Consider the following 21,868-nt stretch of genomic DNA (forward strand, 5'->3'; position numbering starts at 1 on the left):
CAACCTCCAATCCTGCTGTGAAATCAGTTATGCTGATTTTGGACTCTGCTGCTACTCAGCATAAGGATGGCAGAATTTGGCCTAATGGCAGCAAAACCAGAGGGAATTCAAAGGCTGATTCTGACCTCCAGCAATTTGATGAACTGTGTCGCCATGAGATAATTTGTATTTCTCCTGCATTTCAGCTGTTGGTGGGAGATCCAAAGCTGATTAAAGATTCATAGTTCCCTTCTAAGACCTCTGAAGATTTAGGACCTGGGTCTCTCCCTGAAGTTTCCATCCTTTTGTTCTGGCACTTTGCCTGAAGTCTCCTTTCCAGGGTTAGCTGGTATTAGGCAGCATCCCTTTCCACTGGGAATGCTAGCTCTGATCCCTAGAACATTTGCTTTCAAAATTTAAGGGAAAGGGCAGCCAAAGTCCGCACAATCTCTAACATCACTGATCTTTCCCTGGGCTGCTTCCTACTCTGCTTCCATAGGCTTTCTCCTCCACCCTTTTGGGTAATCCCTTCCCTCAGGGCCAGGATCCCAGGGCTTCTCTCCCTCCCCAGGTGTCCTTCTCTTCCCTCTCTAAACCCAGAGATGGACTGCCAACTTCCACATTGCAGCCCCTGTCTGATACAAACTTCCTGGCTTTATACCTTAGCCATTTTATCCCACAGCTGGCCTTTATCATCCATTAGTCATTTTCAATCAAGCCAGACTCTCTATCAGGTACAGCCTATAAGGTTAAGCCCTATCTGCACCATTGTAACCCCTTCACGGCTAGATTGGGGTGAACACCCCATCACACTCATTTATTCAATGGGACCAGGATTTCACCTTCCATTTCTATGTGTGTTTGTGTGTGTGGGGGGGGAGTAATGTCACTTCTCTTCTAGAAACAAGCTAAATAAAAGTGTTATCTAATGCTATATTTTGCATACTAAACACCCAACCAATTTTTTAATTAGTGCCAGAGTGATATAGATTCATTCGGAGCATCACAGATTCCATGGCTATTTTGGTCATCTAGTCTGGTATCCTGAATAACATGGGCCTTAGAACTTCCGCAACATAATATGAGTATATCTTTTAGAAAAAATCTAATCTCATCAGTGATGGAGAATCCACCATAACCATTAGTAAATTGTTACAATGATTAATTATTGTCACTGTTAAAAAAAAATATGCCTTATTCCCAGTCTCAGTTTGAATAGCTTCAACTTTCAGCCATTGGATTGTGTTAGACCTTTCCCTGTTAGACTGAAGAGCCCATTATTAAATATTTATTCCCCAGGTAGGTACTTACAGACTGTATTCAAGTGACCCCTTAACTTTCTCTTAGACTCAATCTATTTATTTAGCAATCACTATAAGGCATGTATTCTAATCGTTTAATCATTCTCGTGGCTCTTCCCTGACCCTCTCCAATTTATCAATATTCTTCTTGAATGATGGGAACCATATGATGAGATTATATATCAGTTTAAGGGGTCTTAACTCATGAATATACCACCCCAGAAAATATCCCCCTGCACAGGAGTATCCCTGGCCAGCATAGGGCTGGTGAAAGGGTTCCACATCAGCCCAGCTCCCAATCCCTGGTGTAGGGTATGTATTATGGGAGGAATAAACCAAAGGTGTAGTGGCATGGTACTGGAGTGCACATCACTATGGCTATTCTCTGCTTTCCACGGCCCTTAGGAGATCACAGGAGGCAAAATATAATTCAAAATAGTCTTGAGGCTACTCTAACTTACCCCAGGAGAGGCCCCAGAATATGGAAACCAGAAAGATGGCATAGCAATCCAAGTACAGGGGTGGAAGAACTGATCATCAGGACTAACATATTTGTAATTGTAAATTACTGTCAGTATTGGCAGGAAGGTTTTGCAAGAACTGGAGAGGGTTATGCCAGGTAGGTCATGGGTTTAGTTAATTACCGTACCCTCAAGTAGGATGGGGGATATATTTTCAGAGTTGCCTGGATTATCAGGAATCCTTGCCTGACTCACTTATTGAGAAAACAACATTCTTTGGCTTTTCTATCAACAAAGATTTCAATCCCACAAAGATGGGTCAAAAGGTTTGTGAACTGGGCCTGTATGGGGAAAAAATATCCTCCATAAAACTGAACATCTTTCAGAGTTACAATTATTTGCAATTATCTAACTCCGCATAAAAGACAAACATGATGTCATTGTGGCTTTGAGACAAAAAAAGGCTCTTTCTGTAAAAGCCCTTTGATCTACGCCCATCCGCACTCCAGGTATTGCTGATTTAATTACCTGAATGTAAATATAAATTAATGAACAGGGTTTGTCATTGTCTTTCTTTCTTTCTTTTTCTTCTTCTTCTTTTTCTTTTTTTGGCAATTGTCCTTTTATGGATTTTTGAAACTCTAAAGCATTTCTTTTGCGTTATTTAATGAGCATCACATAAATGCTTTTAATTATACGGCAACCGTAATAATAGTGATGAGGGTCCACCCTCAGCTGATAAATGTACTCACATTTATAATGGAGGCAACAGTACCAATTTCATAGTTAAAGCTGTAGAATTATTATGTGTATGTATGTTCTTGGGGAAAAAAGGAATGATATCTTCCTGGGTATGCCTCAGGAGAATAATTTCTCACGTTTAAAACATATGCAGCTTCAAGTTTTAATCTCAGTTAGAAAAAAAAAAAAGGCCAGTACTATATGGTGTCAATACAACTGTTTTTCTCTGCACCTCCCAATTCTAATCCTTTATCATATTTCTTTTGGTGCCAGCAGTGTGTGTGCATTGTTGGAAAAGCCTAGTGTAGAGAGAAATTGAAGTTGATTTTGCATGACAAAAACTTAATATAAAATTGATGTAGTGGAATAGCTAATTCAAAGTTGTGTGTGTGTGTGTGTGTGTGTGTGTGTGAAAGAGAGAGAGAGCATGCCCAGAAGATAGTGCACAGTCTGTGCTTCTAAAATCATTCAGTATTGATCAACAGTTTTCAGAGTAATAGCCGTGTTAGTCTGTATTCGCAAAAAGAAAAGGAGGACTTGTGGCACCTTAGAGACTAACCAATTTATTTGAGCATAAGCTTTCGTGAGCTACAGCTCACTTCACAAATGCCACAAGTACTCCTTAAGGTGCCACAAGTACTCCTTTTCTTTTTATTGATCAACAGTTATTTAATTTCACTCACAAATCATTTAGGCCAATACTGTGAGGTCTTTACTCCTATTGGTGAGTCATTGGGCTTCTCAGCCCTGTAACGGATTCACAGCTTGGACTATAGCGAAATAAAACAATAAGGATGTGGAATACAGAGTGCTCAATTTCCCTATATATGTAAATTTATTTTTGTATTTTCCATTAATAAACATAAAACTCAAAACATTCTAAAAAGCTAGCAGGGAAGTATAATAATGATTTTACCACATAAGACAGCTAAGCAAGATTTACACTAAAATTACAATATGAGACCAAACAATGAGGGCCATTGTCTCGGGATAACATCTGAAAATTGAGAAGTTGGTGGCCCGGGGTGAATCTCAGGGCAGTGAACACAACCAACATTCAAGACATTATTGGATGATGTTGTATCGTCTTATTAAAATTTCCAACTATACCAAACATAAAATCACCTTTTGTTAGTGGAATATAAATATCCTTTCCTCCCTGTCCTGGAATTGGACTAACTCACTGTTTCATGTTTCACAGTGTAGGGTTTTCTTGGGTGGGGGAGGGGAAAATATTAAGACTGGTCAATGAGAATTAGTGCTTAAAAAAAACGTCCAATTAGAAGTATCCTGGGGTTATTAGAGATAACAGCACTCATATCCAATTAAGATGAAAACCATTTTACCAGTTTAATGTGCCACCTCTGGCAGTTTTGGTTTATTAGTTTTATCAGACTTCAGAACTGAAACTCAAAGTAATATGTATGCTGTGTCAGGGAGAGAGAAATGTTAAGACTTAGAGATTAATTGGTTAAAAATAAGATGCATCAAAAGTAGTTCATTAACGATATGCATTGTGCACCTTGGTGAAGGAAAATATTCTTTTTAGGCAGTGCCTTCAAAGGGGGAGCAATTTAGACACTGAGGCAGTAAATTACATTGCTGCAGACAGAAGGCATGTGTGATTTACTTTGATGTCCATAAATGCAGATATGTAAGATATGCATATAATACAAAACAACTTTGCTTTGAAATCAGAAGCTACTTTACAGAATTGAAAAGTCCAGGAGCACTTGGAATGAATGACATTTTGAGTGTCAACCTCTCCCAGCCCTCTGGCTTTATCTGTTGAACTCAAGATTGTTCTGATTTAACCAACATTTTTATTGTTATTTCTTTTTTTTCTTTTTCTTTTTTTTTTTTTTTTTTTTTTTTGCGGGGATTGGTGAGAAAGAGTGATTGAAAGTAAAAATCAAATTTGCAATACAACTTTCAAGACCCAGGATATTTCTGTGTCCCAAGGACTCCTTAATGCCAGCTGGTTACAGGAATGTCCTGATTCTGGTATGTACATCCTAGTTCACTAAAGAATGTCATGTGAGGTCTCAAATGAAAGTTGGGGTCAAACTGGCTATTAACATCATTATGAAATGTATGTACAGATCCTATATAAGGCATTATGTATATATACTGAAAATCATAGAATATCAGGGTTGGAAGGGACCTCAGGAGGTCATCTAGTCCAACCCCTTGTTCAAAGCAGGACCAATCCCCAATTTTACCCCAGACCCCTAAATGGCCCCTGCAAGGATTGAACTCACAACCCTGGGTTTAGCAGGCCAATGCTCAAACCACTGAGCTATCCTTCCCCCCAATATATTCATAGAGTCTGAATCAAGGTATGAGTCACCAGCAGAGGTGTCATCAAGGTATGTTTATTCACCTGTCTCTATCTTATTGCAAGCTAACACAGCGAATACCCATTTACATACGAAGTCAATTAAGAGAGTTGAAGTCAACAAGGAAGCAGCACACTGGAATAATAACCTTATCCTGTCTCTGAGTACAGACAACAAATTTTCGGGAGTATAAGTAAAAGTCAAAAGAAGAGACCCCTTTTTCCTGCACATAGGAGGTTAACAGGCAGTGTGTTTACATTCATGAAAACTATCAGAGAGGTACTCATGTTAGTATGTATCCACAAAAACAATGAGGAGTCCGGTGGCACCATAAAAACTAACAGATTTATTTGGGCATGAGCTTTTGTGGGTAAAAAATCCACTTCTTCAGACCCACTTCTTCATGAAAACTGAATCTCAACCAACCTTGGCTGAAATGCTGCCGAGGACTTGGGGTGAAAGAAATTTCATTAGACAGGAAGTTTACCTGTTAACAAATTTTCTAGAGACTAAAATTAACTATGAGGGAAATGCCCTTTATGGGGACTTTGGGCCCCATCTGCCTATGACTGCTTTGTGAAGGCCACACCAGAGGCAGAAGAAAACTGGAAACCAGTAATTATGTCTATGTAACACAACTGAGTGCCCCAGGTGGCTGATGAGTAAATGACCATCTGGACGTAAAAGAGATTAACTCAAGTTCTGTTTCAGGGGAACTCCAAAGGGAGACAGGAAGTGCCTGTGGAGAAGCACTATCCGAGAGTTCTGCGCCAGAGGGCTAAGCAGGGAGCCTAGATGGTGAGGTCTCTGGGAAATCGACCAAAAAGGGGAGATTGTAAGAGGTGCTCCTTGAAAGGAGAGCATCCTAGATGGAGTACTGCCATCAGCAGGCATCCAAAAGGGCCTGATCTCAGACAGGTTCTACCAGGCACTGACTGGAAGCCCGGCCTGGCAAGGATCACCCACTGTCTCTGGAGAAGAGTTGCACTGTACCCTCATTCTAGAGAAGAATCTTACTCTGGTAGAGACAAGAGGCCTAATACCAGTGGCAGAGATTGAGTACCAAGATAACCCTGGGGAAGAGCCTGGGGAAAGTTGATCAGGAGGGGGATAAATGGACTAAGGATGACTTGATAACCCAGCTGAGATGTTGGAGTGAAAGTTTTGTTTGTTCTATATTGGTTTTTCTGTTAATAAATGAGACCCTCCACTAGGAGGTGCTCTTTAGCATCAAACAGTCTGTTGGACACCCTAGGTGAGGGGAAAAGCAAGTAAGGGCTCACCTGCAACATCATGCCTCCCTGCAAGGGGCCATGCCAGGTCAGTCTGGAATGATGACAGAAACCATTTGTTTCCAACATTCTTATGCACTATCACATGAATCTTTGATAATAAACTTATTCCTGTGTTCACTATAAATACATGTAAGTGCTGTGACATTAAGCAAGGTGGGTTGAATCATACAATCTGCTGTTCCTCTGGGGACCATAGACCTGGTATTTCTGTGAGTGATCAGTGATTAAGGGGATGAACACTATAGGGGAACACTTCAAAGGGACTTGGGGGTCTGTGTGCTCCTATTGATATCCTGCAAGGCAAAGTAAGAGCTTGCCTAGCGAGGGGGATAATGCTTGGATGGCTAACAGGCTGATGGTGCCAGAGAACTGACACTCAGCTAAGCACAAGCAAGACTCCCTCATGCTGAAGATAGGGGTAACCAACTGACTCAGTCTGGGGTGCCCCATGAAACATCAAAATTTCATCCTTTACATTTAAGAAATACATTCAGATAGTGAAGAAAATTATTTTAGTTTTTTAGAGGACATCACCATTATAATAAATTAACACATGAATAGCGTGTGCTCACCATCTCTTTCTCTCTGGTGTCTCTAATCCAAAATTATGTGGCCTGCTAGATGTATGCTGTCACTCTGGGAGAGTATTCAGTGGTTTTCAAACCCACAGGAGCTGGGGCCCTTATTCAATGCCCATCAAAGTGAATGGAAAGACTTCCATTGACTTTAGTGGACATTGGATCAAGCCTTAAGAGCAGTAATTTAGGCGGAGGAAAACTAGAAACCAATATTTATGGATATGTAAAATAAAAATTGTTTCCACATTGTTAAATCAGCAGAGCAATCTGTAGATATCAGCACTGAACAGACCTCTAAAGATTTGGACTGCATATTTATGCAAGAGCTCATTCCAACTTAATTGGATAAAATATTAAGTGACAGAAATTAAGTGACACATGCCTATGAGATTTCCAGTACTTCCTGTTTTGGCCAAGTTAGAAATAGCTCTAATTAATTCTACTTCCTGTCCAAGCCAAAACCAGGAAGTTCAGGGGATTTAGAACAAAAATGTTTAATTCAACTATTTTAACTAAATATTTCACGCCACAAAAAATCTTGGAGTTTAGTTTGATTTAGTTTAAAACATAGAATGAAGTTTAACTTGGTTCTATTTGTATCCAAACTGATGCTCTCATCCTTACTAATAATTAGAAAAATTGATTGACTGAGTGGATCTCAGACAGGATACCTTAGATGTAGGGTGGTCTGACTAGGAAGTTATCTGCTGTCACACTGTGAACATATCTGGCTCTTCTACATTCAGAATGTCTGCTTACCTATTTAAGGGCCTACTCCTGCTCTCCCTAAAGTTAATGAGAGATATGACTTTGACTTCAAGGAGAGCATAAGTTTGGATATTTTACTGCATAAGTTTGGATATTTTAATTGGCTGTGACATGTCTATGATGTGAATAAACTAATATCAGAGCATCAGCATTTTTGGAAAGTTGTATATCAGGATAGGTGATGAATCCAGGTTTCTGAAGTCCATACACATAGGCAGGGGGAGTCAGGAATAAAACATGAAGAAGATTTTTAAAACAACGTATGAATATTTTACAATATGAGATTTTTCATCAAAATTTCAAATAAAGAAATAAAGTTACAACAATCACAAATATTGATTAATTTGCAACCACTTATTCACTGTTATCAATCATACTAATGTATTTTTTTTATTTGAAAATGTAGGCCTAGATCCTACAAATGCATATGCATAATCTTAATTTGAAGCATGTGCATAATTGTTTTCAGGACGGGGGCCATTGTAATTATTATGACTGTATTCATTATTAATTTCATGGTAGAATTTTTACACTAAGTTCCCATTTCTTCACTCCCACTGAAAATCTGAAAAAAACCAACAACCTCTGCTTGTTTAGTCACTGTGATTAATCTAGCTGAAGGTACTTGCATAAAAAAAGAGGGGTCTTGAAGTCAAAAGGCCCACAGAGGAGCCGAATTTCTGACTGATTTCAAGCACTGTATCCAATTAATGTCCCCCTTCTGCTGAAGTCCCTACAATAGTTCCCCTATTTCTCTATCTATTGCTTTCTGAAAGAGCTTCATGTCCACCCACATATAAGGACCATAATTTGTGGCTAAATGGCAGCTGCATCCCAGCGCTGGAGGCCTTTCCTCAAATTGGCCTTTAATTGGTGTAATCAAGAGCTTGAATTATTGGTTCAACCAAAGGAAAAGTATTCATTCAAACCAACAGGATCGCTCTCTTTTTCTTTTAAATTAGCAATAAATTAATGACTGAAATCCATGCACAAAAGATGGAATTCATTAATAAAAGCCAGTTGCATTCTCATTAAGGAGGAAAGTATTTTGGCGGAATCTTAAAGCCTTAAAAAAATAGCTAAGCAGAGACCGCACAGAGTTGGGTGGAACAATTGCAAATCACCATCAAGATAATTTGAACCATGACATGAAGAGATCATCATCTAAAGAGGACTTTGAGCTAGTTTCCTTTATCCCGTGGGGCTCCTTTTCTTTCTGAATTGTGGCAGATTTTTTTTTTTACGTCAGCAACCATTTCATAATCCCTAAATGTAGCTTGATAAACTCATTCCAGAAGCTGTGTTCAGTTGGAAGGTGCGCACCAGCAGGGATATGGAGTGGACCAATCATGTTTCATTTTAAATGGGACTCTGCTTAAGATTGCAAGCTCCTGTGGGACAGGGACTGTGTCTTGCTTTGTATTTGTAAAGCGACTAGTTTAATGGGACACTCGTTTCGATCAGGGCCTTTTGGCTCCATCATAGTATAACATTTATAAATATTCAGTAATAATTTTCTATCTTTATCTGATTTTCTGAGCACAGATGCGTAATGATCCAAAGGATTTCTAAAACTTGTTGCAAACATTTTCTAGCAACATTGGCACAGTTGAAAAAAATATATGCCTATGTACACATTCCAAAATAATTACCTCTTTTGTGTCAGGAATTGGAGGTTGCTTGAGCATGATATACGAACACAAAATGCCTTTGTGCCCACACAGAAGTGTCTGACCTGTCCCGTGTAAGTATTCAACCAGACATACTAGAATCCTGCATGTTCACCAATGCAGGGGCAGCACCAGCATACATGATGCATCCTGAATAGCCACTCTAAATATTGTGACTGTCCTCATAAAACATAGATTTGAGTCTGAGTATTTATGGGCTTGGCATGAGAAATGGGAGGGTTAGTTAACTTTTAATACTTTAAGACAGTGTAAATAAGGATTGGGTCCCAGATCCCTGGATATGTCAAGAGGTGCACAGTTAAACTCAGAAGTAGAGGCAGTGCAAAATGTTCCCGTCGTTTTGGCCACTTGGGATTAGAGGGGTATAAGGAAACCCTAGCCATGTCCCTTTTCCCCACCCACACCATCTAGATTTTCAGCAGGGAGAAGATCTGGCATAAGATCCAACATAACTGCTTTACCAGAAAATCCCCTTACTCTGGAGCAGCTAAACCATGCCAGCAATGCTGGATTTAGAGCTGATAGTGGTATAGTATGAAATGACTAATTGACGACACCAAATTTCCATGTTTCTTCAATAAATATAAATGCATCAACATAAATAACTGACCACCACAATGACCAAGCACAGGGCCTAGTTTAGTCACCTGTGTCGACATGATGGAGAAAAATACTTTATAGTGCTCCAGCTATACAGAGAAATGGGATTAAATCTTAATCCACATTAGAGATGGGACTTGCTTTCCCTCCTGCCCAGCCAACGTTCCTTCCTCCTGCATATCAGAAGCATTATGGGAATGCCCCGTCTATGAGTGCAGAGTTGCATTTACTTTGTGTAAAACAGTCTCTGTGATCAGGAGGTAGTATTCAGTCGCCCTGTGTCAGAAGGACTTCAGCCACCATTGCTGCATACTTCAATAGCAAATTGGAGACTGTTTGCTGATTATTCTGGACAAAGGAATCAAAATTACTAACCACAGCTGAGTCATTTACTCTTTTAGCTTTCCCCCTGTGCAAGAGAAATGTTTAGCTATTTGCCAGTGTCCAGGCCTCTTCTTTGTTGGAATTACAAAAAATAGGAAAATAATGGTTCTCACCTCATTTAATCATCATGTGTAAAAAGTTATTGTTCTCTCTCTCAGCCCTAATATTAGGGGCAAAGATTCTTGAGGGTTTGGGGTTTGTTTGTTTTTAAGAATAGGTTCTTTACAATGGTAGCTATGCATGTTACAGGCAACTTGTGCTTTACTCCAAAGGCCTCATCCAACTCTCATTGTAATCAGTGGAAAAAACAAAATTGATGGATGTAAATTGCCAGTATGGTCAACTAGATTGGATCCCTCTCACTTTTCACACCACACAACTTTGTGAGCACTTCCCTGAATCTTCCCTCTTCTTAATCTTAAAATTAATTAATTAATTAGCTAAAAATAGTATAACCTCCAGGTTAGTATTTAAGTTGTCAACCAATATGGACTAAGAAAACTTGCAAAAATTTTGAGTAAGTCCTATAAGTGAACATCCAGTATTGTGGCTTGCTTTTTCATGTGTGTATGTTTGGAGGAGGTCATCTTTGAAGTAATTGGTAAAGTGCCTTCCCTATCCAGAGGAAAACACATATTAATACATCTCATATTTTTTCACTAATAAAATGGAGCCATGGTGTGTAGTTAGAAGAGTCTGAAAAGCAACTGAATACTACAATCATTAGCCACATAAGCAATACAAAGTTTGTTGATTTGTGTGGCAGTTTTTGATATTTTAAAATCTTCAAATAAAGTAAATTGGTAAAGCAGAACTGACTTCAATGGATCTACAATGATTTACTCCAGTTTATCATTTGGCCCTATCCCACTAAGTGGTAATTATTCAAAAGCACTTGATCAAAAGTCACTCTGTCATCAAAGAAAGTTATGAGCAAAATTTGTGTCTGTTTATATTATGATGCAGCCCTTCTGTAATCACCACCTTGTTATGAAAGTTAGCAAGATTGGCTTGGCAGAAAAAAAAACAATGAGAGAGAAGTTTAGTTAATGCAGTGGATTAGGGTTCCCCTCCCCCCCACTCCCTCTTTAAATCTGAATATTTAACACCAAGAGAGAAACCCCTCTTGTTTTTCAGCTGGAATAACAGCAGTTTCTGTTTCTAACCTGGGAAGAATGTGGTTGGGATTGAAAAGCACCCCTGTCCTATTGTTAGACTCCCCCAGCATTGATCCTTGCTTTTAACATCATAATGAAGGATGCTCTTTAGTGGATTATCTTGAGAAGGGATTAACTCCTTCAAGACTTCTTAGAAGGCAAGGTGTTTTGAGCCCTAAATACACACCAATTGCCTGCTTAACTTTTCATCTTATTTTGAAAACTGCCCAGCTGGATTTCAAATTCTTTTCCATAGAGCTGAATTTTCTTAGTAGCAAAGTTTGAGTCGGGGGCAGCAGATGCTAAAAATAAATACTGTTCTTTTAATCTTGGGTAGCCAAATGTTTCAGATATTTCTCCAAGACAGCCATGGTAGGATAAGACTCAATCAAAACTTTGCAGCAAATTCAGCAAAGCCTTAAATTCTGTTCCTGTCACTCAGACACATGAAATAAGTCTCCAAGACCAAACTCTGCTATAAGGCTCTCCCTTTAACTCCATGTATTTATATTAATTTATATTAATTTATACACACACACATCATTCACAACCCTATTAATACACTCACACACACACACACACACACACACAGACACACACACATATATATAGTTTTTGGAAGCTGCACCTTGGCTTTCAACAACATCATTATCAGGATTGTTTTATGACACACTTGCTGTAACATAGAAAACGCCTAGTTTAAAAAAAAGGCATTGAAAAGAGGCCTAATTGCGCTATAATTTATAATCAAGTGGCTTCTTCAACCTATGTTTCTTTATCTTAATAACCATTCATTTCTGTCTGCCTAATTTATTGGAACTGAAATCTTACATTTGTTCCACGTTCATCTTACCCCTCAGCTAATCTTGTTTCTGTTATTAACCTGCTCCATTGTGCCAAGTAACAAGGTAGACCGCAAAACTTTTTCTTGCCTGGCTGTTACTTTTTCAGTATAGTGCAAACTTCGTTTCTCCTATTCCTACAGCATAAAAAATATTTCTCCTCGCTGACATGTGTTGCCTTTTATTTCATCCAGGGAAATAAAATGCAGATTTTAAGTGCATTTTTCATTTGGAAACACTAGAAAGTATTATTTTATGTAAAAAAGGGGAAAATAGTCTTTGCTAGAGATTTTACTTTTCTTTCTCTCTCTTATAGCTCCTCCATCGGCATCTTTATGAAGTAAAAATATGCATTATCCACAACTTTATAAACAGGCTTTATCCAATGGACTGGAAGTATTAACCCAGCCTGATATATTAAAAAGAGTTTGCAAAGAACAACAAAATAGCTGACATTTATGACAAATAAGTTTTCTTCATTTTAACAAACTGAGGGGACCCAGGTGCACTCTTATTGTGAGCTAAATGAAATATCCTCTTATTCTTTTTTGTAATAATAACTGTATTCCAGAGACTATGCTTTAATTGTAAATAATCCCCCACATTCTTTCAGTATAAACTCTTTAAGGAGTCATGAATTTTATTTATACTCTCTCACTCTTTGAGAGTCTTTTGTTTATTTGCTGTTTAGTTCTTTGTGAAATAACACTCCCAGAAGAAAATCCCCCTCTCTGCTTAAGGAATTAGCCCAGAGACAAAAGCAGAGAATTCTTTAAGCCTTGTTTTGTACTAAGAGAAATGTTTGACATTTCTGCGGAGAGGTGTTTAGTTTGGATTCATTAGGTCTTAGGGACTCTTTTCTCTTTTTTTGGCCTTTCAGTTTCTGTCACTGTTTTTTTTTTTTTCCCCCTTCTGTGTTTGGTAGACTGAAGAGAATTCACCAATGTGTAATTAGGTTTCCTACATTTGAATAGCAAAATCCAGTTGTGTTTTAAATGGGAAAGCTAAGCATTCCCCTCCACCAGCATGCCCAAACCTGATCTGTGAGCAGACGAAAGAAAAAAAGACCTCACCAAAAGTTATTTAATGCTTGAAATAAATACTGCTAAGGTTCCATTGGTGAAACCGCACCACTGGTACTAACGGTGGAAGTTGCAGGCTAGACAGAACTCTAGAAGTTTTACCCTAGAATTATGCTATATAGTGGTAAGAACACATGAGCTCTATGAGCACCACAACTTACATTATGGCTGTCACCAGTGGGTGGAGAATTATGGGTAAACATTTCATTGAGTCTAGTACGCAGCCCTTTACACTACAAATACAACCCAGGCTGATATGACCAAGGCTTTTAGCCTTGTTAAAACAAAATTCAGGTCCAGCCCATACCAGAGTTTGGAACCAGGGTTGTAATTGGGATAGAGGACAGGGATGTTGTAACTAGAGATGGGAAACAGTTTTCTCATCTTGTGAGAATTTTCAAGATTCCAAAAAAATTTCCTGATCTGAATTGGGGGGAGTTAAAATCTCAGAAATCTTTGAAAATCAATAACGGATGGAAAAATCAGATTAGGTCAATCAAAACATTTCATTCTGGTAATTTTGAAATGTCTTGTTTCAAATTTGACATTTTAATTTAAAAAAAAAACTTTTTACTATTAATTAATTTAAATTTCTAGACAAAATGTTGTTTTGATACAAAAACACAATTTTTGTTTTAAGAAATGTCACAACAGGACATTTCAAAGTATGTTCTTCAAAATATTTTCAAAACAGGATTTTTTTTTACACTTTTTTTTTACACTTTTGACAAATCAGCATTTTGTAACAACAACAAAACAAAACAAAACTTTTTTGTCAAAAAAATTCCTGAACCACTGCAGTTGTTTCCATGTTCTTGGACATGTTTGTATTTTCAGTGTAAATAAGGCCTAAAGATCTCCTTAAAAGCTGGGCAACATAAGACAATTCGTACTAGGCCAGGAGTTTACAAGACAAAAAAGGATTAAATTCAACCCTGGTGTAACTGTGTGCAATTCCATGGACTTCAATAGGGTGATTTTGTTTCCAAATCTTTCTGTCAAAATGAACAGATACAGCCATATCCCAGTGCTAAATTTTATAGTCCCCTGTTTTAAATGGGAAGAAGCTGTTAACAGGGCACTTTTAGTGACAGATCTTCATCTTATTTCATCACTTATTTATCACTTGATTCAAGAGAGCGCAGATTTGTTGAACTTCAGGGCATGCTTTGAAGCCTGTTTTTTTCCAGGCTTGCCCTAAAGGTGGGGGAAGTCATTGCTTAATAAAGTTATTTAGCTGGGCTCTTTTCAACTCTATTAGCTCTGAACTCCAGATAAATTTTTAAAAGAATTGGCTGCTGCCAGATATACCGGAGTCATCTGGCAAAACGACTGCATCAAAGAGCCAACAGTCTTCACTAGTGCCTCTGGCAGAACACACCTGTTGTGCTGCCAAACGTACAGCATGAGATATATCTGAATGTTGCACTGATTTTGACCAGAGTAAGTCAAAGTTTACTGGCCTGCTTTTCAAAGGCCCTTAGCACCTGCAGCTCCCATTAACATCATTGTGATTATTGGGTGCTTATTATTTTTTGAAAATCAGGTCATGGCTGTATCTTAAAATATCCTTTAACAAATTGATTGCATCTTGGTGCTCAAACACTGTGATGGTAAAGATTGTGAACCAAAGTCAACTGAACTCTTTCCATTGACTTCAATGGATTTTGAATCAAGCCGCATAAAAGTAAGTAGACAGACTTAATAAAATGTGTATCATTCACAAAGAGCAGTGAGTTTATATATTGGTATGCCACTTAGGGCTTGGTGCTCCTCTCCGCTGACACAAATAGGAAGAACCAGAGCTTATGGATCCCTGCTGGGGAACAAAGGATGTGCAGACCAACAGTTCTTCCTTTTCCACTATTAAGCAGAAGCGCCTTCACTGTGGCATTCAGGCTTTGCAGGTCAGGAAGGCGAATCCAATCACCAATTATCCCCAGGAAGATCTGCCGAGTTCTTTCTGTATGTGTTCCTGCTGAGTAGAGTGGGTTGGAAAATTTTGACTTTTTGAAAAAAATTGAAATTTGATATATTTTGATCTTGAAATACCTCACGGGAGTGGTTGTTTGGGTACATAATGCTCCAATTCTCCTCCATAAATAGGGCTCCATGGTCAGACTACTATTCCTATGAAGCAACACGGCCTCCCTCTTGGTCAGAGAAGGCAGTGCATCATGGGCATCTCATGGCTGCAATGCATCATGGGAGATCAAGTCCAGCAGAGGAGCCCAACCTATATAACAGAATGGGAGCATGAGTTGCAGATATGTGCCATGTACTTATTCACAGTTTGTAAAGGAATTAGTGATACCCTGTGTGAAATACACAATATTTAGCCTGTTTCTTATATGGTGTCCATTAGCATGGTGTCTGAGTATCTGTATAAAGCCAAATACTACTTCAAGCAATTCTACGTCCTTTTTAAAGTAAAACTTACCAATTCCTACTAGACCTGGGCTAATACAAAGTAGGCATTAGTGTAGAGAACTGAATGAAAACTTCTGCTCAATGCACAGCAGCCATAAGAAACCTTATTCTAAGAACTCTGAACTGATTGTGGCATAGAAACAAGCATGTGACCTGTGCGTCCAGTCAAATACAGCTTTGTTTTTGAATTTTGAATACCTACTTATCTAACAGAATACAGCATACAAATTACCAGCATACAAATTAATAACATTTGTTAGTCATTCTTTATATAGTTATATTGTTGTCTTCAAACCTCTTAATGAAAGAAAATGAAAGAAAAGCTGTCTCCCTTGGCCATCTATAAATGAGGGATCATTAATGTTTAAATAATATATTGTAATTCTGAGATGTCCAGATTTGCATTCCTTTTAGACACTAACATTTTTACAGTGACCAATCCATGACTTATCTCCCCCCTCTTGCTTGTAAATAAGAATAAATGTCCCAAGCATTAAAGAAGCTAATGTGATTATGCCCTATATTCTCAGTTGCTCCCTGACCATATTAATCTCTATTTGAGGTCTAAGATACCCAAGTATATAGTGGAACAATACATGTTAAGTTTCCAAAGCAGATTGCTGAAACCAAAAGAGAGGTACTTTGGAAATTCATTTAGAGAAATGATAAGAATTCTTCAGAAAGTCCCCCAAATATACAGAATGCTTCTTTATTGTTATTGGAGGCAGTTTATTTATACCTTCATTGCCTTATGGGCCATATCTTTTTAATGGCAAAGAAATTAAATCAAATGTTATATTTTCCAACAAGTTTAAATGTTGTTCTTCTATTTTTCTCTATGTATAAGTTTTTATTACTCAATAAAAACTTGGGTGGTTATTTTTTATTATTTTTAAATCAAGCCACTGTACCTTTGTCAAAGCTCAGCTTAGATGGACAGGACATGTTGTCAGAATAGGTGATGATAGACAGCTGAAAAAAGTTTTCTATGATGAGCTGAAACTAGGAAAGGATGGGATGGTCAATGAAAACGCTTCAAAGACTTCCTTAAGCAAAATCTCACCTCACATATTATAAATATTGATAACTTCAAGGACAGACCTGAATGGAGAGCAACTATCAATACAGGTTTTAAACACTTTGAGGAAGAGAGATGAAGAAAACTGATTGGAAAAAAAAAGGGCCCAGCATCATGCCCAGTCTTCAGTGGGAACTTGAATAATTCTGTGTGTCATCTGTTCAGGATCTTGCTCCTCACAGATTGGACTGCACCACCACTGAGAACACATAGATCATAGAAGTATTGGACTGGAAGGGACTACAAGAGGTCATCTTATCCAGTCCCCTGCACTCAAGGCAGGAATACAAAATAATTAGACCATTCGTGAAAGGTGTTTGTCTAACCTGTTCTTAAAAACCTCCAATGACAGAGATTTCACAACCTCCCTAGTCAATTTGTTCCTGTGCTTAACTACCCTGACATTTAGGAAGTTTTTCCTAATATCCAACCCAAACCTTCCTTGCTGCAAGTTAAGCCCATTGATTCTTGTCCTATCCTCAGAGGTTAATGAGACTAATTTTTCACCCTCCTCCTCTTAAAAACCTTTTATGTACCAAAAACTGTTATCATGTCCCCACTTAGTCTTCTGTTCTCTAGACTAAACAAACCCATTTTTTTCAATCTTCCCTCATAGTTTTCTGGACCTTTAATCATTTTTGTTCCACTCCTCTGGACTTTCTCCAATTTGTCCACATCTTTCCTGAAATGTGGCGCTCAGAACTGGACATAGTATTCCAGCTGAGGCCTTATCAGTGCAGAATAGAGCAGAAGAATTATTTCTCATGTTTTGTTTACAACGCTCCTGCTAATACATCCCAGAATGATGTTTGCTTTTTTTGCAGCAGTGTTACATTGTTGACTCATATTTAGCTTGTGATCCACTGTGACCCCAGATCCCTTTCTGCAGTACTTCTTTCTCTGCATTCATTTCCCATTTTGTATGTGTGCAACTGATTGTTCCCCCCTAAGTGGAGTACTTTGCATTTGCCATTATTGAATTTAACCATATTTATTTCAGACCATTTATCCAGTTTGTCCAGATCATTTTGAATTTTAATCCTATCTTCCAAAGCATTTGCAACTCCTCCCAGCTTGGTATCAGCCACAAACTTTACAAGTGTACTCACTATGCCATTATCTAAATCATGTATGAAGATATTGAACAGAACCAGAACCCATTCCTGCGGGACCCAACTTGATATGCTCTTCCAGCTTGACTGTAAATCATAACTACTCTCTGAATGGTTTGTCAACCAGTTATGCACCTTATAATAGCTCCATCTAGACTGTATTTCCTTAGCTTGCTTATGAGGTCATGTGAGACAGTATCAAAAGCCTTACCACAGTCAAATATACCACATCTATGCCCCACCTCCCAGCCACAAGGCTTGTTACCCTAAGAAAGCTATTGGGTTGGTTTGACACGATTTGTTCTTGACAAATCTATGTTGACCATTACTTATCCCCATATTATCTTCTAGGTATTTGCAAACTGACTGCTTGATTATTTGCTCCATTATCTTTCCGGATATTGAAGTTAAATTGGTTGGTCGGTAATCTGAGTTGTCCTTATTTCCCTTTTTTATAGATTGGCAATATATTTGCCCTCTTTCAGTCATCTGGAAGGAATGTGATGCTGTGACATCATTGTTGGGTAGTATGGACAGCCATATTGTTTTAATTGAGATCATTTGTTGTTTTTCTATTGCTTCAAAAATAAAGACTATTTCCTTAAATCAGCTCTCACTTTTGAAATGGAAATCAGATTTGCCTTGCTATACTTTATCAAGCTCATTAGTAATGATGCATGATTGGTTAACAGAACAAGAGAAGAAAAAAAGATGTAAGAGGCTTCTCTTTCTTATCTCTCATGTTTAAATATGAAATTGTCCTGTTTTACTTGGTGCACAAGATGACCAGCTATTATTGAAAGACTGGATTTCTACACTGCAATCATGATTTTCCTCCAATTAGGATATAGACTTGTGCTGCAAAATATGAAGGGTAGATGGTATCCCAAAGGTTTTGATAGTTCCTGTTGCTAGATTACTGTTGGCATGGCACACTTCGGCAAAATACGCTTTTCATACAATGGTAGGATCAGCTTCAGGGAATGTGGGGCTTGCTTTAGAAGAGGCGGGGTTGAGAGACCACTTTTTCACTGAATTACCCATATAAGGAAAGACATTTTCAAAGTCTCATGTGTGTTGATGCATCTTTATATAACAAGCCAAGACCTTTATCCAAGAATTAAATAACTGTGGTATAGTTTTCAGCCACTTAATACTTTCCTTAAACACATTTTTTGTTGTTGGAACTTTAATAAATTTATAATTTCAACAAAGCACTAAATTTTCAAATAATTGTTTGAAAGAAAGATTTCATTTTCAGACATTTGACTATTGGAGGGAGTTATATATATATATATATATATATATATATATATATTAGGGCTGTCAATTAATCACAGTTAACACACACAATTAACTAAAAAATTAACTGCAATTAAATACATTAATTGTGATCAATCGCACTGTTAAACAATAGAATACCAATTGAAATTTATTAAATATTCTTTGATGTTTTTCTATATTTTCAAATGTATTGATTTCTATTACAACACAGAATACAAAGTGTACAGTGCTCACTTTATATTATTATTTTTTATTACAAATATTTGCACTGTAAAAATGATAAACAAAAGAAATAGTATTTTTCAATTCACCCCATACAAGTACTGTAGTGCAATCTCTTTATTGTGAAAGTGTAACTTACAAATGTAGGGGGGTTTTGTTACATAACTGCACTCAAAAACAAAACAGTATACAACTTTAGAGCCTACAAGTCCACTTAGTCCTACTTCTTGTTCAGCCAATTGCAAAGACAAACAAGTTTGTTTACATTTGTGAGATACTGCTGACTGCTTCTTATTTACGATGTCACCCGAAAGTGAGAACAAATAGCACATTTGTAGCGGGCATTGCAAGGTATTTACATGCCAGATATGCTAAACATTCATATGCCCCTTAATGCTTCAGCCACCATTCCAGAGGACATGCTTCCATGCTGATGATGCTCATTAAAAAAAGAATGTGTTAATTAAATTTGTGACTGAACTCCTTGGGGAAGAATTGTATGTTTCCTGTTCTGTTTTACCTGCATTCTACCATACATTCATGTTATAGCAGTCTTGGATGATGACCCAGCACATGTTCGTTTTAAGAACACTTTCACAGCAGATTTGACAAAATGAAAAGAAGGTACCAATGTGAGATTACTAAGGATAGATACAGCACTCGACCCAAGGTTTAAGAATCTGAAGTGCCTTCCAAAATGTGAGTGTGATGAGGTGTGGAGCATGCTTTCAGATGTCTTAAAAGAACAATACTATGATGCGGAAACTACAGAACCTGAACCACCAAAAAAGAAAATCAACCTTTTGCTAGTGGCATCTGACTCAGATGATGAAAATGAACATGTGTCGGTCCTCTCTGCTTTGGATCATTATCAAGCAGAACCCATCCTCAGCATGGATGCATGTCTTCTGGAATGGTGGTTGAAGCATGAAGGGAAATTTGAATCTTTAGTGCATCTGGCTCATAAACATCCTGCGATGCTGGCTACAACAGTGCAATGTGAACGCCTGGTCTCGCTTTCAGGTGACATTGTAAACAAGACGTGGGCAGCATTATCTCCTGCAAATTGTAACCAAACTTATTTGTCTGAGCGACTGGCTGAAGTAGGACTGAGTGACTTGTAGATTCTAAAGTTTTACATTGTTTTATTTTTGAATTCAGTTATTTTTGTACATAATTCTAAATTTGTGAGTTCAACTTTCATTATAAAGAGATTGCACTACAGTACTTGTATTAGGTGAATTGAAATAAACTATTTCTTTTGTTTTTTACAGTGCAAATATTTGTAATCAAAAATAAATATAAAGTGAGCACTGTATACTTTGTATTCTGTGCCGTAATTGAAATCAATATATTTGAAAATGTAGAAAACATCCAAAAATATTTAAATAAATGGTGTTCTATTATTTGTTTAACAGTGCGATTAATCGCGTGATTAATTGCAATTAATTTTTTTAATCGCTTGACAACCCTAATATATATATAAAAATACACACACACACACTTTACAGTCAATTTAATACTTGGAGAAGTTAGGGACCGATAGAACTGGTCAGAAACATCTGTGAGGAGTACTTCCTCATGTAGGCCTTAATTCAAGAAAACACTTAATCACACTTTTAAGCTTAAGCATGTGTGTTAGTGCTTCCAGGATAAGGATCCTTTCCTAAATTGGAGGCCATAGGGAATGATCCAACACCAGTTGAAGCCTATAGAAAGGAGTCCTTTGACTTCAGTGCAATCTGGCCCTTAATTAACCATCCATGTGGTATTTATACTATACTCAGATGGTAAACCGTAAAACTGTAAAGAATAAGAACATAAGAGGTCGTTGTGCTGTAAAATAAAGAATTACTATTATTCGCAAGGTACTTCTTTTCTTTAATAATGTGTTTCTGTTTGGGGTTCAGATAAAATAAGTGCTCTGAGATTATTTTTTTTTTTAATTCTTCTTTTGCTTCTCTTTCCTTATGGCATGGCAAAGGATATGGTACATTTTCCTGAAAGCTCTATGCCCATTTTCAAATTTGTAGCAAATCTCCTTTTAATAGGTCTGCCTTGACATGCTTTCTTTAATCCAGTGAAAGATTGCACTGTTTAAAAGCTCCTGAAAGGTGATTGCTGTCCTTGAAATAGAAAGTGTAGTTTCAATTTAAACAACAAGAATCGCTTGCCGTTTGACTGAAATACATTAAGCAGTACAGTACAACGCCATGTGACTATCTCTTGTAATTGTCAACAGATTGGGAAACTGACATATAATCCTGGCAAACTGGTATTTAATTGCTAAAATATGACTTTGTAGCAACTACAAGTATGTCTGGCAATGTCAAGCTATCCCATACCACGTGGCTAGTGTGCTTTCGAAATGAAGTTTTATACCAGTTTGCAGCTGCCATGCTCCTCCTGAACTGCAAGTAGAGAGACATTACTAGAAGAGACATCATTAACTGAGGCCTGTGAGTTGCAGGAGATGGCATTGCACTTTCCTGTTAGTTTAGCCAGACTTTCCAAGGTATACTCC

The sequence above is a fragment of the Lepidochelys olivacea genome, assembly GCF_965140295.1.
Source record: "Lepidochelys olivacea isolate rLepOli2 genome assembly, chromosome: 10".
NCBI classification, from domain to species: Eukaryota; Metazoa; Chordata; order Testudines; family Cheloniidae; genus Lepidochelys; species Lepidochelys olivacea.